The sequence below is a fragment of the Tursiops truncatus genome, chromosome 17 (assembly GCF_011762595.2).
Source record: "Tursiops truncatus isolate mTurTru1 chromosome 17, mTurTru1.mat.Y, whole genome shotgun sequence".
NCBI classification, from domain to species: domain Eukaryota; kingdom Metazoa; phylum Chordata; class Mammalia; order Artiodactyla; family Delphinidae; genus Tursiops; species Tursiops truncatus.
The window spans coordinates 1600616-1619467 of NC_047050.1; the positions used below are offsets into that span (position 1 = coordinate 1600616).

The 18852-nt window shown below is 36.2% G+C and overlaps 1 long non-coding RNA gene across 2 annotated transcripts; it reads right to left on the reverse strand.

Annotated features, from left to right (window-relative positions):
* Positions 1-1616: 1616 nt before the first annotated feature.
* On the reverse strand, positions 1617-18356 carry LOC117308728 (uncharacterized). Of its 2 annotated transcripts, XR_004522898.1 has the most exons (5): positions 18170-18356; positions 12829-12937; positions 11132-11242; positions 10797-10931; positions 1617-2074 (listed from the first exon to the last, which is right to left on the reverse strand). It is a non-coding gene; the product is annotated as an uncharacterized lncRNA (long non-coding RNA). The 2 variants fall into 2 exon arrangements; XR_004522899.1 differs by lacking the exon at positions 10797-10931.
* Positions 18357-18852: the final 496 nt, after the last annotated feature.

Genomic DNA, 18852 nt, shown 5'->3' on the forward strand with positions numbered 1-18852 from the left:
GCTGGGCAAAAAAAATGTATTTGACAGTGAATCTGATTGCACCGTATGCAGATTTTAAGTTTGACGTGCAACCTACACGCATTCATTTAGGACAGATTGATTGTGTCTGTCTTTGGTGAAAAGATTTAAAAATCTACAAAAGCGAAAGATGACATTTAAGGCTGAACCAGGTACACTACGTCTTACTCCTTGGCCTAAGTGTGCAGCTATTTCAAAGCTGGCTGACAGAAGCACCCAAAGAAGAGATGGAGATGCCAGGCAGGTGTGTACCTAATTCAGCTCTCATCACTTCTCTTCCAAAACGTTTTCAGTCCTTAGAGGAAAAACATTTTAATACTTGGTATGATAGTAAAACGTTTTACGTTTCAGTACCCTGCACATATAAATCCACTGTCCATAGACACCATTGGTCAGGAAAGAAGACATATTGAATTGAGACAATTAAAGGAAAATATAAATTTGTTGTAACTCTGTCTTATTGATATTGAAAGTTAAAGCTCAGTGTCTACATATGTGAAAACAGTTAAACTGCCCATTTTATTTAACAGATATTAAGTAAGCCTCAGTCTAAATATGTGCATATCCACTGGCCAATGCGTTCATCTCCACAATGTACCTAAACTTGTAGTTTCCAATGAATATTATCCTTCAAACTGGAAAGGAGTGTGCTTACTGCAGTGATGCCACCATTGCTTAAGGTACCTGTTTTTTATTTCAAACTTGTTACCCAGTTTGTTCTCTAGTTTTATTAAATAGTTTGTGGGTTCCTTGGAGTGTCATAAAATTTCAATTTCAGAGGTGATGATTTGACATTGGCACGGAGAGTTGCAGAAATGCATTCTAAAAACTGTCCTAAGGGTAGAATTTCAAGAGCCTTAAAGAATGGCAGTTGTTTTTATCTTGAAAGTGTGAAAGTTTGATTAAGTAATAAAGCCAGAGTTATCATTGAGAATATAATCTATGATTTAAGTGATACTGTTCAAATCCCCTCTCATCCTGTTTTCAAAAAGATGGATGTTCAGTTGTAATCTTAAAATAATGCAAATAGGTGCCCTGGTCTAAATAAATTATTCTTTTTTAATTAAAAAACATAAGGCAAATTAAATTATCGGAAAAAAGAATTTTGGTACAAAATTTCTAAAATTTACAGATAAAATATAATTTTTTTTTTTTTTTTTTGGCGGTATGCAAGCCTCTCACTGTTGTGGCCTCTCCCGTTGCGGAGCACAGGCTCTGGACGCGCAGGCTCAGCGGCCATGGCTCATGGGCCTAGCCGCTCCGCGGCATGTGGGATCTTCCCGGACCGGGGCACGAACCCGCGTCCCCTGCATCGGCAGGCGGACTCTCAACCACTGCACCACCAGGGAAGCCCGATAAAATATAATTTAAGTGTAAAACAGAATTCAAAAATAAGGTTTAGTACCAGTGTAAAACTGAAAAACAGAGCTGTAACCAGAAGCTGGTCCTGCCTCACGGAGGACGAGGGTGAGGGGCAGAAGGGCTCTTGCAAGTACTAACCACGGTTGGGTTAAAAAGTACTGTGATTGTGGGCAACTTTAGGCATGTGCAAAAATACAGGAAGTAGTACTCGAAACAACTACACACCCATCACCGAACTTCTCTATGACAAAATACAGTTCACCTTTACCTCTTCTCAATTCCCAACACTCTTTTTTGGGTTATTTTGAAACAAAAAAAACAAACATATATTATGTTCACCTGTAAAGTTTTTACCAGGTTTATATAAAATGGGCTTTCTAAACAAATATAACCAAATACAGTATCATACTGAAAAATTAACAATATCAAGTCAGGTTTCAAATCTGAAGAGTTTAAATTTTAATAATCATGTGCAGTCAGGAGAACGGGGGCTTCCTGGTTCAGGGAAGTGAAGTGAAAGCTTCTATGAAGAAGGAGGCTTCAAGGTATTTTAGTGCAGGAGTAGATTCAAAACTTCCAAGCTGAGGAGGAAAGGCATCGAGGCAGTTTTTCTATTGCACCCCGTCTCTGGGTGAAAATAAAGTCTTCTCTGGATATTTGTAACCATGCATCAAATTTACAAATTCTGTGTGGTCTGGGAACATGCAGTAAAAGACATGAACATTTAAAATCAGTTGCAAACTGAAAATACTGCCAGAAAGATACATCCCTGGCTCAGGACACACAAGACTCTTATAGATAAGACCACCTGAACATGAGTTCACAATCCAATTCCAGAACACACAAGGAAGCTTCCACTATTAGTGCAAGTTATATGACACAGCAAGCAAAAATGTGACCACAAAGTTTTACATGATAGGGTTACATAAGAGGGATGCAGAATCTAAAATCAATATATGTTCGTGAATTTCCTGGCGGTCCAGTGGTTAGGACTTGGGGCTTGCACTGCACGGCTGGGTTCAGTCCCTGGTCAAGGAACTAAGATCCTGCAACCCATGCAGTGTGGCCAAAAAAAAAAAAAAAGTAAAAAGTAAATAAAATCAATATATTTTAAATAGTCAATTATACGAGTGATTAAAATATAACAAGCTACTGAAAAACAATACACCAGACAGACCTGCAAAAGAAATAATTAGAAATTCTACCATGGAAATTAAAACCTCAATATATGCGTTAAATAGCATAAAACATAGCTGTTAAAATATGAAGTAATTAGAAAACTGGAGTGTAGAGCTGGACAAATCACACTCTGGTTTAAAAGATGGAAAAAGCAGAAGAGTTAAGAGAGATAAGTATGGAAAAAGATACCCAACATAGATCATGTAAGAATTCCAAAGAAGAGAATACAGCGAAAACAGAAAGGACATTTATTTTAAGGTATTGGTATTGTTGGGAGTTTTGAGGGATTCCTTATTAAAAGGCAATGTTCTTTTCCATCTGGCCCAGAACAACTTTACAAAATAATTATGGAAGTAAAATGTCACTTTTATTAATGATAGAGAATATTTTGAATAATGTACCTTAGTGTGAGAGACAAATTTATGAATGAAATTTTAGAGATACCAGCCATCAATAATCAGTGTCTTACTGGGTAATACTGTGAGGTGAAACGTGTGGAAAGCAGGAACAGAAGAGAGAGAAACAAAAGGAACAAGGTCGATAATGATCACGTCATGGCCAAGTTTCCTTCCCAGATTTACTTGTAAGGCATTCCACATCCTCTGAGCGTAAGTGAATTAGAGATACACAAAGTCTTCTGAGCTAAGATTATTTCACATAAAAATCAGATGATAAAAGGGTTTCCTCCTACAGATATACTTGCAGATAATGTTACAGAATAGATGAAAGACACGAGGAAACTCCTGGGCAGGATAAATAGGTACAAACCCACACCAACATATGCTGGACTGAAATCACAAAGTGTTAAAAGCAAAAAGATTATCTGAAAAGCACACAGACAGAACATGCAAATTACCTAAACAAAAGACAAATGTTTCAATAATAATAGACTTCTCAGTAGTAGAGATGGAAGCCAGAATCCAATGGCATAGTAACCTCAAATATCTGAGAGAAAATAACTGTTAACCTGTAATTTTATACTTATCCTAACTAATCCAAACAAGTGTACGGTAAAGTTTTTTCAGGCAATATACTTGAGAGTGTTTATCTTTTACATAGTTTGATTATAGAATTTTCTAAAGATTGTTCTTAATGTGGAGGAAAACCGGGCCTAGAAGGAAGCACAGAGGTGCAAGGACGGATTAGGTGTGTGGATATGAAGACATTTGTGATACATGTAACAGTGGTGGTGTAATTTAGATCATATTAAATTAATATGCAACTAAAATGTCACAGAACAGTAGGAAATGGTTATCAGGGAGATAGGCCTACTTGTCTAATATGTGTGTAAAATGTTAGCAAAATTTTTTTTTTTAATTTATTTACTTATTTTTGGCTGCGTTGGATCTTCGTTGCTGCGTGTGGGCTTTCTCTAGTTGTGGTGAGCGGGGGCTACTCTTCGTTGCGGTGCGTGGACTTCTCGTTGTGGTGGCTTCTCTTGTTGTGGAGCACGGGCTCTAGGCACACGGGCTTCAGTAGTTGTGGCACGTGGGCTCAGTAGTTATGGCTCACGGGCTCTAGAGCGCAGGCTCAGTAGTTGTGGCCCACGGGCTTCGTTGCTCTGTGGCATGTGGGATTTTCCCAGACCAGAGCTTGAACCCGTGTCCCCTGCATTGGCAGGCAGATTCTTAATCACTGTGCCACCAGGGAAGTCCCGTGAAATTTAAAGAATTAACTAAATTTTAAGTTGTGAAACAATAGACAGAAAAATTCAATTAACAAGAAAGGAAAAGAAAACCTTGAATAAACCAAAAAGAAAGCAAGAAAGGAGCAAGAACAACAACAACAAAACAGGCTAAATCGAAAGCTGAACGTGAGCTGTAACCGAGTACTGTGGTAATTGGTGTTATTGTGAACGGGATGAATGTGCCAGAGAGAAGAGCCCCATCTCACGTAGGGTCACACTGTCACTCAGGGCATTGTTTTTAAAGCCCCTTTACCTCGTTTAGTTGGGTAACTAGAAATTTAAAAAATGGACAATCAACATTTATGTAATTAAGTAGAAAATCATTGACATTGAAAAGACTCTGTCATATTTTTTCACAAATAATTTCCTACAGATACTTTAATGTTAAATAAATATACTATTTTTCTCATCAAAATATGCTTATAGATTTTTTCAAGTCTTCCATTATTAAAAAATAATCTTTGGAGCAATTTTTTTTTTCTGGAAATATCTGTGCAAAATCTAGTAGGACATAGGGAAAAATAAAAATATTTTGAATTCTTATTTGTTTGTTGCATTTAGTTATGTATTTTTAGTATATTTCATTTATATTTGACATTACATTAATTTCTGTGTTTTATTTCATCTGTATTGATCCAGTGATAGTTAATTCACAGTCATTATATGACTACATTAAAACCATTTATAGAACTGCACGTATATGCCATCCCTCCTGTATTTCCCACATAAATGAGATCCAATGGAAATCTCTTATCTTTCTTATTCTTTCTGCTGATTCCTCCTGGAGTACCAGTCATCTTCTTCACTCACTTTCTGGGCCTCAGATTTATTCAGAATATGTTTTACCTTTCTGTGGTATAATCCATACATTCAGTTATTTATTCTATCCTGTATTCATGATATTTCTTTTTTTTTTTAATCCTATGTACAGCCTAGTTAGCTCTTTTTAAAAAATAAATTTATTTATTTATTTTTGGCCATGTTGGGTCTTCGTTTCTGTGCGAGGGCTTTCTCCAGTTGCATTGAGCGGGGGCCACTCTTCATCGCGGTGCGTGGGCGTCTCACTGTCGCAGCCTCTCTTGTTGCAGAGCACAGGCTCCAGACGCACAGGCTCAGTAGTTGTGGCTCACGGGCCTAGTTGCTCCACGGCGTGTGGGATCTTCCCAGACCAGGGCTCGAACCCGTGTCCCTTGCATTGGCAGGCAGATTCCAAACCACTGCGCCACCGGGGAAGCCCCTTTCTGTATTTTTAAAAGCATTTATTCCCTTTCTTCAACATAAAATGAAAAAAATGAAATTTATTATGTGACATTTATTACTTCTATTTATTTCCTCTCCTTAATTTGTTCTCTCATTCCATTAACTGTATTATCTTCTTTCTTTATTCCTTTCCACTATGCCTTTGCATTATTTTACTGACCTTTTCTATTATTGCCTTTCAAATTAAAAAAAATATCAGTTCTGTACTTCTGTGAATGTGTGTGGTGTGTGTGTGTGTGTGTGTGTGTGTGTATTTTAGGCTGCTGCCTCTTGATTAGTGGGGTTAAATATTAAACAAAAGTTTTAGGGATCTTCTGGATATCACTATATAAACAGCTAATCATATACTAATAAAAAAAAGAAAAACATTTAGACCAAATGATTTTGAATTACATTCAATTTCAGATCCACACAGATTCAGCCTCTATAATACAGTTTGGTTATGCATCATTGCTTCCAACTGTTGAGGCATTAATGGTGTAGTGATTACACATTTATTTTCATATAGACTGAAATCTAAGCTGCGTTACCATGGCAGAAATGATGCTCTCAATTTTCAGAATCGTTCTCTAAACTGAAGTGATATATTCAGCTTTCTTTTATGTTTATCAATATGGATTCCAACAGCTACATTAGCAGGAAGCCACTGTTGGAGCCTTTTTAGCTAGAACACGATGGAGAGGCCACTTACGAAAAGCTCTATTCTACTCTCCACCTGGATAGGTAAATGTGGCAAAGATCAATTTTATTTAGCTGCATTGGTTTTAGGTATTTCATTTGAAAGGTTTTTTAATTAATAAATGCCCTTAGAAGATAGCCTTGAGTACATTCTGGTTTTGATTATGAGCAAACCCATTTCTTTTACTATTTTGTCTTAAATAAATAGCATTTTCAAGATAAACAGTACAAGATATAAAAAAAATTAAAATCTGCCTTTTAACTTCAGCTGCAATTTCCTAGTTCGAATCTATACATTCACTGATAGTTGCTGTATATGAAGTTTTCATTAATAGGATATTTTTATTGTTGTTGTTCACTAGCTTTTTCCTTAAGTGGAAATATAGGAAAATAGTGGCTATCTACGACAATAGAATAAAATTGTTAATTTGTACATTCTGAATGTATTTTTTGTTGTCAAAATTATGTAGGCATACTTAGAATAAAATGGTGTTTGAAAAACACATCTTTATAGCTTCTTTAAAACTCCTTTTATAATAGAAAGCAAACACAAAAAGAATAGTATAATGAACCATGATCAATGTCTTCTTTCGTTTCTCTTCAACATCATTTTTTTCAGCAATATTTAAAAGTAAATTTGGATTCCCTCTCATTTCCAACTTAAACACTCCACAGTGCATACCTGAGATACAAGGGCTTTCTTTTTCTACAAAACTAGCTTTTCATTATCACAATTTTAAAAATATTTATAAAACTTCCATTAATATTTAGTAAGTTATCAATTTTCAGGTGTTCGCTTGTCTCCACGCTATCTTTTCAACTTTGGTTTCTTCAGTTTAAGACCCGAAGAAGCTCTTAACGTTGTTAGGGATGCTTGCTTCCCCAGGCTGTCCTCACCTTTAGGATTCTTCCGTGGCCAGTGTTATTTAATCTTAAGGAAAACACTCGATCTGAGTTTGACTAGTATTTTTAGTTTATACTTGTCTCTTTATTCCTTCATAATGAAAATCTTGGTTCTTTTTCTCTTTGGCTCATTGAAAATTTTCTTCTTTATCACTCGTTTTGAGCAATTTGATCACAGTGTGCTTTATAATATTCTTATATATATATAAGACTATTATATGTATAATATTCTTCGTGTTTCTTGTGTCTGGCTTTGTTGAGGAAGTTGGGTCTGTGTGTTCCAGGCATTTTGCTTCTTCACATATATTTCTGTTCCCTCTTCTAATCTAGACATTCTAATTACATGTATAGTTGGCCACTTGTGATGACCTATTTATTTGTTTTAATGCTTATTCTATTTCATAAGTTCAAATTTACTATTTTATTTTTCTTTGTAATGTCTAATGCTGGCAATACCATTCAATGTGTTTCTTTTTTAATCTCAGATATTGTACTTTTCACATCTAGAAGTTGGAGTTGGGACTTTTTAATCTTCTATATCTTTACTAACCACTTGGAATACATGGGATCTAGTTATAATTATTGTTTTATTGTCCTTGTCTGTTAATGCTAACGTCTGTGTCAGTTCTAAGTCAGCTCTGATTGACTTCTTATCACCTTGTGATGGGTTGAATTGTCCTGCTACTTTGTATGCCTGGTAATTTTTTATTGGATGTCAGATGTGAGTTTTACTTTACTCTGTGGTAGATATTTTTCAGATTCTTGTAAATGTTACTAAGCTCTGTTGTGGGATGTAGTTATTTAGAAAGAGTTTGATCCTTTTGTATTTTGCATTAAGGTTTCTTAGGCTGGACTAAAGTTTTTTAGGTTGGACTAGAGCAGTGTTGGTTTAGGGCTAATTATACCTCCTTACCGAGGCATGGAACTTCCAAGTAATTTACCCAGTGCCCCATGTACTCTGGATGAGGGAAGGGCACTCTTCTTGGCCTGTGTGAGGATGGAGTAAGATTGCATCTAATGTTGGTATGTGTTTCTCTCCCTGGCCTTGAGTCATTTCCTCCTATGCCTGTGCCCTTCCCGGGGATTCTATCCAGGCGGTCAGCAGGGGTGTTGTTAGGGCTCACCTCAATTTTTCTCATTTCTATGGATCACTGACTTTATTGCCTTATGTCCATAGTTTGAATACCATTGTTTCATATATTAAGTTTTTATTGTCTTATGGAGGAGATTAAATCCTATCCCTGTTACTCTATCTTGGCCAATAGCCTAAGTCATAAAAGCCAATTTTTATTCTGTATTATAGTTAGTTCAGCGAATTTATGTCTCTAATGTAAATCAGTCATATTTATAACACAAAAGCATAATTTAAGGCAGTATAATTGTTATGCGAAAGAGAATTAATGCAAGGATCACTGGGCAATAAAATCTATATGACTTGATCAGCTTTGATTTTGGAGGATGACATAAAGAGAAGAGTCAAAAGCTGGATGTCAAGAAGGGAGCAGCAGAAGGAGGTGGTTTTCAGTGGAAGACGTTAGAGCCATATTAGGCCTGTGTCTCATAGCAGGCGAGAAGCGCCTGTCCATCTGAAGAAAACATACTCAGAGTTGTAAATGGAGAACTGAATCTCAGGGAAGGGTGGTACATCTTGCTCTTTCCTGAAAGTGCCTCATAATGTTTAAAAATCATGCTTCTGCATATGCTGTTCCCACAGTGTGGAATGACCTATGCCACCTGTCCCTATATTTCATATCAAAGTCTAAATGTAATTATGGGACAATTTCAAATGTCACTTGTTTTGTAAAGAATTCTGTCATCTCTTTAATTAAATATGATTACTTCCAACTCTGCATTTGGCTTATACCTCTCGAGTATTTTTCATTTACCTTGTTTTATAGGCACTGGTGAACTTCACTGTCTACTAGATGCCATTAGCTTGAGAGATAGCCTGCATTACATTTTTGTATCCCTTATGGTAGTGGTTTTAACTATAGTACTTTGATAAATTGATCCATTTGAATTCATCAGTTGTGCAGTGTTTATTAAGTGATTCATTAGTAAAAATGTAACCATTAAAGCTGTGAAAGACTTTCCGCATTTAAAATGAGTTTTAAAAGATTCAGATTTCTTTATTATAACGTTCTTTCATGTACATTATATTTGATTTCTGTAATGTGAGATCAGTGGGTGGGGCTGCATTGATCACTACGGGGTTAGTGCAGTGCAATTCAACTTCATTTCCCGTGTGTGACCGACAGGAAAAAAATAGCATTGCTTTTCAGGAGCTAATAGAAGATAAATTATAAGTTGAAATGAATAATTATATTTTTATTTACTTCATAAATACCTTAATATCATTGAAACTCTGTATGCATTTTATTGACATTCCCCATAAATTAGATAGCAAATAGTAAAAGAAATGAAAAAATAGCAATTGGTTTTACAGTGCAACATTGTTAAGCAAATTGCTTAAGGGTAATAAAATAGCAGGTAAGAATAATAAACTAATATTGTAGGTAGTGAACACAATGCTGGATGGAAAATCAGAAAATGTAGATTACTTCAGAAAACCTGCAATATTGGACTAAAATGTAAAATAGATGAAATTGTGAAATACAGTCATTACAAGAATTTTTTTTTCTTCTTAGACACTCACAGTAAAAATAGGTATACTGAATAGCTAACTTCATTAAAAAACATCAAAAAAAAGAACAATAATACGAAGGATGAAAAATCATCAAAGTTCTGCTCTGTTCTTCACCGTGAACATCTACTTTGCAGTTAAGATCGACAATTTCCAGGTGTAAGCTGAAAGTATACTGATGACAAGCTAGTTCTACCTTTTGAATTTTAATTGAATAAATACTACCTGAAAATTCAGAAAAGTGAAAATTGAATGTGAGAAGACATCATTCAAAGGGAACAATATTACTCAAATGTTTTCCATATATATTTTTTTTTTTTTGCGGTACGCGGGCCTCTCACTGTCGTGGCCTCTCTCGTTGCGGAGCACAGGCTCCGGACGCACAGGCTCAGCGGCCATGGCTCATGGGCCCAGCTGCTCCGCGGCATGTGGGATCTTCCCAGACCGGGGCACGAATCTGCGTCCCCTGCATTGGCAGGCGGACTCTCAACCACTGCACCACCAGGGAAGCCCCGTATTTTTTTAATTTAAATCACAATTAAGTTGGTTTTCAAGAAAGATTTTAAGATACTTTTTCCTTCAGATTTTGGGTGTCACTGTTTACCTTACCTTATCTCATTATTGTCCTATAGATTATATTTAATCTTCTTCCCTCTTAGACTTACATTTGCAAGTGATGAATTTAAATACTTATCATGGTCCAGTAGAATAGTACTTAAATCCATGTTCTGGTTCTATAATTACCACCTAATACATGTAGAGCCATTAAGCACACTTTGAATACTCTCTGAACCTTACTTTCTTCATCTCTTAGATGATGGAGTAAGTCAGGTGATCTTTAAAACCCACTAGGGTAGAACTTCGATGTAATTTCTTTAAACCAATGTATTACTTTTGGGAATTTTCACCTGTAATATGCCACTGATCTGTAAGTAAAGCATCAAAAACATGTACACACTCTCCTAGCTTGTAGAATTTGGTAAACATGGCAGAATCCATGATGATTCCAGAACATGTTTATTAAGAACTGAAAATGTAAGTCTGGGCACTGAAAGTAGTACATACCTCATCTTCTGTAATGACTCACCAAGTGACCGTGGTCATGTATATGTAACTAATTTTGGACCCATTTTGCATGTTTCTTTTACTGAAAAGTAAAGCTTGATTGTCAGAGGAATAGGTGCCTTCACTCATGTTACTCTGAAAAAAGTAACAAAACCTAATTAAGAGCAGTGTGAGGTATTGAAATTGACTTCTTTATGTCACATAATGGTTGGTTACTAACTTGTATAGCAAATCTGTCCCAAAAACTGGAATTTACAAAGGGATCATAAACAACGTGGCCTCTTTTCTCTCTGTGTCCTCCCAGCATCCGTGCCTACGCAGAGCATGTCTCTTACCAACTGAGTTGTAATTGCTACAGGCTTGTTTATCTTCCTCACTGGACTGGAGGGCAGGGCTGTTTCCTTCCTGTTTGTACTTGGAGCTGTTCTCAGCAGGGGCTGTACCATCTACAAACATGAGGAAAAGAATGCTCTAAGGTAATTATGTAATCATGCCAGGGTGGGACCCGCTGGGTGCAGTGCTTCACCACGTACAGAGCATCAGCCTTCCTGTAACTTGAGAACACACCAAGGTACACTCCTAGTGGTCTAGATCTCGTTCCTCCCTGGAGCTCCACCTGTTCAGTGTTCTTACCCATTCTCCCTAGAGAAAGGGAGATAACGTTTGATTCATTCCCTCCAGCACTTCGCAGCAATCACCCTTGATACAAACAGCGCTCTGTGACTCCCGTGATGCACTCTGTAGTAGTTGTCTTGGAAGGACCTAGTGGGGGACCAAGAGCTCTGCATCCAGAACTGCTGGGTCCATTTCCTCCCGTAGATTTAGGACGCTGCCAGCCCCTCTTGTCAGTACCTGAGTTATGTCACCTGTGATAATCCAGATGCACAGAGCCACGCGTATCAGCTTTAAAATCCCGTAATACGTGTTCTCTGTATGTGTGTGAACCATAACGATGTATTATGTGAAAAATTATATGTGTGCACATGCATCTGACTATCGACCTCATATTTTAATGCACTTCTTTTTTTATGGACTTTTCAAAATGTTATTACATGTATTTTCTATTCTAGTTCAAACATTCCACCTTTGTTTATCAACTGGAATATGCTTAGAAATAGAAATGTCCCTCTTCTACCGTTTGGTTATCTAGTGTTACAGCTATTGCATTGTTTAGGAAAGGCAGGACAGATCAATGCTCGATTCTTTTCATCTATTTAACAGTTTTCAAAACATAATTTGATATTCTTAGTAGAAATACATGCTTATGCCCACTAAAATTTATACCAAAATTGTCATATTAGATTTATTCACAATAGCCAAGAACTTGAAACAAGTCAAATGCCCATCAGTATAATGGTTCACTGAATAGTGCTATATTCGTTCAGTGGACTATGATATAGTAATTCCAGTGAATTAATTAATAATTCGCGTAACTGCATGGATAAATCTCAGAGATACAATGTTGAGTTAAGGAAATCAATTAAAAAAATACATCCTATAGACCTAGAGTCTGTCATACAGAGTGAAGTAAGTCAGAAAGAGAAAGACAAATACCGTATGCTAACACATATACATGGAATTTAAGAAAAAAAATGTGATGAAGAACCTAGGGGTAAGACAGGAATAAAGACACAGACCTACTAGAGAATGGACTTGAGGATATGGGGAAGGGGAAGGGTAAGCTGTGACAAAGCGAGAGAGAGGCATGGACATATATACACTACCAAACGTAAGGTAGATAGCTAGTGGGAAGCAGCTGCATAACACAGGGAGATTAGCTCGGTGCTTTGTGACCATCTAGAGGGGTGGGATAGGGAGGGTGGGAGGGAGGGAGATGCAAGAGGGAAGAGATATGGGAATATATGTATAACTGATTCACTTTGTTATAAAGCAGAAACTAACACACCATTGTAAAGCAATTATACTCCAATAAAGATGTAAAAAAAAAAAAACATCCTGTATGATTCCATTTATGTATAGTCAAAAGCAGCTCAAAGTAATCTCTGGTGACAGAAGTTAGATGAGCAGTTACCTGTGGGGCAGATAGTGCTGAGAGTGGTCCAGGGAATCTTCTGGAGTGTTGGAAGCTATTTCCTCATCTGAGTATGTCCTCATCAAGCCTTTCACTGAAAATTTCTGTGCTATAAAGTGTGTAAAGTATAGTATAATTTTTAAGTGGTTTAGTTCATATAATGGTGGTTAATAACACAAACAAACAGGCACACACACCATAGTGAGTGCAGTGAACTCACTCCCTGTGAGAAGTCTCCATCTAAATTATTATTTTTTGCATATATGTGTCCAATTGTTCTAGCACTATCTGTTGAAAGATGATATTTTCTCCATTGTATTACTTTTGCTCCTTTGTAAAAGATTAGTTGACTATATTTATGTGTGTCTGTTTCTAGGCTCTCTGTTCTGTTCCTCGGGTCTATTTGCCTATTCTTTTGCCAATACCACTGTCTCTATTACTGTAGCTTTACAGTAAGTCTTGAAATTGGCTAGTGTTCGCCTTGCAACTTTGTTCTTCTTCAATATTGTGTTGGCTATTCTGGGTCTTTTGCCTCTTCATAAAACTTGAGAATCAATTTGTCAATATCCACAAAATAACTTGTTTGGGATTTTGATTGGGATTATGTTAAATCTATAAATCAAGTTGGGAAGATGTAACATCTTGAAAATATTGAGTCTTCCTGGCTGTAAATGTGGACTATATTTCTCCACTTACTTAGTTCTTTTATAATTTCTTTCATCAGAGTTTTGTAGTTTTCCTAATACAGATTTTATACATATTTCATTAGATTTATACTAAAGTATTTCACTTTGGAGGGTACTGATATTAATGATATTTTGCTTTTAATTTCAAATTCCATTTGTTGATTGCTGGTATATAGGAAAGCAATTGACTTTTATCTGTTAACCTTGTATCCTGCAAACTTGCTATATAGTTTATTAGTTACAAGAATTTTTTAATCAATTATTTTGGATTTTATACATAGACAATCAAGTCATCTGTGAACAGACAATTTTATTTCTTCCTTTCCAATATGTATACCTTTCTTTTCTTTTTCTTGTCCTATTGCATTAACTAGGACTCCCAATACAGTATTAAGAAGGAGTGGTGAGAAAGGACATTCTTGCTTTGTTTCTGATCTTAGCAATAAAACTTCTAGTTTCTCACCATTAGTGTCACATGAAATGTAGTTTTATTTTTTTGTTCTTTGTCAAGTTCAGGAAGTAGTATTCCAAGTTTACTGAGAGGGTTTTTTTGTTTGTTTGTTTTTTGGTTTTTTTTTATGCGGTACGCGGGCCTCTCACTGTTGTGGCCTCTCCCGTTGCGGAGCACAGGCTCCGGATGCACAGGCTCAGCGGCCATGGCTCACGGGCCCAGCCGCTCCGCGGCATGTGGGATCCTCCCGGACCGGGGCACGAACCCGTGTCCCCTGCATCGGCAGGCGGACTCTCAACCACTGCACCACCAGGGAAGCCCTACTGAGAGTTTTTATCATAAATAGCTGTTTGATTTTATCAAATGTTTTTTGTGCATAAATTGATACAGTCATGTAATTTTTCTTCTTTAGCCTATTGATGTGATAGGTTGCAATAGATTCCACTTGATTGTGATGCACAATTCCTTTATACATTGTGAGATTCAATTTGCTCATTTTTGCTGGGGATTTTTGCATCTATATTTGTGAGAGATAATGGTCTGTAGACTTCTTGTATTGTCTTTGTCTGGTTTGGGTATTAATATTAGTGTTAATACTGGCCTCATAGAACGAGTTAGGAAAAATCCCCTCTACTTCTGTCTTATGGAAGAATGTATAGAGGGTTGGTATCATTTCTTAATTAAACGTTTGGTATAACCATGGAATCCATATGGGCCTATTGATTTTTGTTTGGGAAGGTTTTAATTATTGCTTCAATTTCTTTAAAAGATATAGGCCTAATCACATTGTCAGTTTCTCCTTGTGTGAGTTTTGTCAGATTATATTTTTCAAGGAATTGGTCCATTTCATCTAGGTTATCAAAATTGTGAGCATAGAGTTGTTCATAATATTAATTTATCATCCTTTTAGTGTCCATGGGATCTGTAGTGATGGTCCAACTTTTATTTCTGATTTTAGTAAATTGTGTCCTTTTTCTTAGTTGGCCTGGCTAGAAGTTTATCAATTGTATTGATCTTTTCAAAGAACCAGTTTGGGTTTCATTGACTTTCCCTGTTGATTTTTCTATTTTATTGACTTCTGCTCTAATTTTTGTTATTTCTTTTCTTGCTTACTTGAATTTATTCTGGTCTTCCTTTTCTAGTTTTATAAGATGGAAGCTTAGATTATTGATTTAGATCTTTCTTTTTTAATGTATGTTTAGTGTTACAAATTTCTCACTATGCACTGATTTTACTGTCTCCCACAAAACTTGATAAATTATTTTTGTTTTAATTTACTTCAAAATATTTTTCACATTACTTGAGATTTCTTCTTTGATCCATGTGTTCTTTGAAAGTGTGTTGTTTAATCTGTACGTATTTGGGGCTTTTCCAGCTATATTTCTGTTATTGACTTCTCGTTTACTTCCTTTGTATTCATAGAGAGCATACACTGTATGATTTCTCTTCTTTAAAAATTTTAAGGTGTGTTTTGTGATCCAAAATGTGGTTTGTCTTGGTGAGTACTCCCTGTGACCTTGAAAATAATTTGTATTCTGCTATTGTTGGCTGAAATTGTCTTCAGATGTTAATTTTATCCAGTTGATTGATTGGGCTTTTGAGCTCAACTATATTCTGACTACTTTTCTGCCCCCTGGACCTGTCCATTTCTCATAGAGAGATGTTGAAGTCTCCAACTACAACAATGCCTTCTATCCTTGTATTTCTATCAATTTGTTTCCTCACGTATTTTGATGCTGAGTTGGTAGGTGCATACACATTAGGTATTGTGTCTTCTTGGAGAATTTACCCCTTTATCATTATGTAATGCCTCTCTTTATCCTTGATAATTTTTCTTGTTTTGAAGCCTGCTCTGTTGGTATAGCTACTCCAGCTTTGATTGGTGTTCACATGGTATACCTGTTTTCCACCCCTTTTCTTTTAATCTATATGTGTCTTTATATTTAAATTGGGTTTCTTTTAGACAACATATAGTTTGGTTTTCTTTTTTGTTCACTCGGACAATCTCCATCGTCTAATTGCTATATTTAGATGATTGACATTATAATGATTATTGATATAGTTGAATTAATATGTAACATATTTGATTGGTTCTATTAATTCCTGTTGTTCTTTGTTCCTATTTTGTTTTCCACTCTTTTTCTGCCTTTTATGGTTTTAATTAAGCATGTATATGATTACAGTTTCTCTTCGTTCTTATAATATTAATTATGCTTCTTTTAAACTTCTATTAATGGTTGTCTAGAGTTCGCAGTATACATTTACAACTAATCCAAATCCACTTCACATAACTCTATTCCATTTCTCTGGTAGTACAAGTAAGTTATAAATTATTCCTAATTTTTCCATCCATTTCTTGTAGTATTTCTGTCATTCATTTCAATTATACATGTGCTATAGTGATCAAATACATTTTGTTATTATTTACCAGAAAACTGTTGTCTTTTAGATCAATTAAGGATAAGAAAAATATTTTATTTTATCTTAACTTACTCCTTTTCTAATCTTCTTTATGTATATCTGAGTTTCTCACCTGTATCATTTTCCTTCTCTCTCAAGAACTTCTTCAATGTTTCTATAAGACAGGACTACCTGAAACAAAGTCCCTCAGTTTTTGTTTGCCTGAGGAAGTCTTTATTTATATTTCACCTTTGAAGAATAATTTTGCAGATAAAGAATCCTTGGTGTTTTTGTTTGCTTGCTTGCTTTTGTCAACACTTTAAATATTTAATTCCATTCTCTTCTTGCTTCCTTGATTTTTGAGAGGAAGGTGGATGCAATTCTTGTCTTTGCTCCCATGTAGATAAGGCTCTTTCCTCCCTCTGGTTTCCTTCAAGACTTATTTTTTATCCTTGATTCTCTACAGTTTTACTATGAAATACTAGATGTGGTTTTTTGGCAATTATCCAGCTTGGTGTTCTCTGAGCTTCCTGGATCTGTGGTTTGAAGTCTGACATTAATTTAGGGAAATTCTTAGTCATTATCGTTTCAAATGTTTCTTCAGATCCTTTTTCTCTTTCTTCTTCTTCTGGTTCTATCCTTATCCACACGTTATATTTTTTGTAGTTGTCCCACAGTTCTTGTGTATTCTGTCAATATTTTGTCTTTTTTTTTTTTTTTTTTTTTTTTGCTTTTCAGTTTTGGAAGTTTCTGTTGACATACCCTCAAGCTCAGAGATTCTTTCCTTAGCTGTATTCAATCTACTAATGAACTCATCGAAAGCATTCTTTGTTTCTGTTAGTGTTTTTTGCTCTATAGCATTTCTATTGTATTCCTTCTTAGACTGCTGTTTCCCTTCTTATATTACCCATATATTTTTGCTTTTTGTCTACTTTTTCCATTAGAGCCCTTAGCATATTAATTATAATTGTTTTAAATCCCTGGCCTGATAATTCCAACATCCCTGCTGTGTCTGTTTCTAATGTCTTCTCTATCTCTTAAAACTGTGTTCTTTTTGCTTTTTAGAATGTCTTGCTATGTTTTGTTGAAATTCACACATGATGTACTGGGTGAAAGTAAGTAAGCCTTCAGTAATGTGGTGGTGAGGTTTGCAGGGAGGGGGAAGGTTCTGCGGTCTTGTGGTCTGAGTTGTTCGTGAACTTGGGCCCCTGGGCTGTGGCCTTCACCAGTGCCTCTCAGCAAGCCCCTCCCTTTGGTGGGGTAGGACGGCTGGAGGGACCTGGAGCTGGATATTTCCCTTCTCCTACATGAAAAGCTAGAGGGAGCTGGAGTTGGGAACTCCCCTTCTCTAATAGGAGTCTACAGTGGGCTGGAGCTGGGTATTTCCCTTCGCACAGTTTGGTTAGGGTTTGAAAAAAAACAAAAACGAAAACAGTAGGTTAGGTTCTGGTAAAATAGTTTCACTTGAAGCTAGGGCTTCCTAAGAACAGAATCCTTTCATAGTGTATGTATATGTATATGTATACGTATACGTATATGTATAACTAAATCACTTTGCTGGACATCTGAAACTAACACAACATTGTAAATCAACTCTACACCAATATAAAATAAAATAAAATTTTAAAAGGACGGAATGCTCTAGTGTATTTCAAAATAGCTACTTTTCCCCTTTCTCCTGCCAGAAGCCCGAGGGGATTTTTCTCCAGTTTTCACTGTGGGAAACTGGTAGATTTCCTGGAGATAAACTCACAGAAGTGTGGAGGCCTCACCTATAACTACCCCCCACCCCCAGAGTTGTTACCTCTCAGACTGTCCACACTGAAGCTCCAGCAACTTGTTAATTCCAGTTCAGGTTTTCCTGCCTGGTCCCGGCTCCCACAGAGGTTTTTGCTCCCAGGTAAACTGTTGTGAGGCTCTGTACGTGCCTGACAATTCTGGGGGCAACCATTTGTCCTGGCTGTCCAGCAATTTTCGGATGGAACTGAGCAGAGTTGTTGACTTCTTCGGTTTGTTCAGCTTTTTCTTGTTGTTGGTATAGAGTAATACAGGAGAAAACTATCTTTAGGGAAGTAAAATGCAACGGGTGTTTTGAAACCGTGGCAACTGACAGTGGCCCCAGCTGAGTAAAGAAAAGGCGTGAGATACAGGAGCTAACACTGAGTGGACACATAACTGGTCCCTGCCCCCATCATAGCAGATGGAGTGTTCCAAAGAATTTCATAAGTTTACTTATGATTTATTAACATATTTATTTACACATTTATTTATTAACATATTGATTTATTTACATATTGATTTATATAGATATTGATTTATTTACATATTGATTTATTAACAGTGCAAACCATTTCCTATAAGATTTTCTTTTATAACAATAAGATGGGTCTTAAATAAATGGGGATTATTTGTAAACAATTGTTTAGCAGGATTCCAAGAAAAAAGATATGTTAAACCGTTACTTGGCCGGTATTTTCCTAGGTTTAA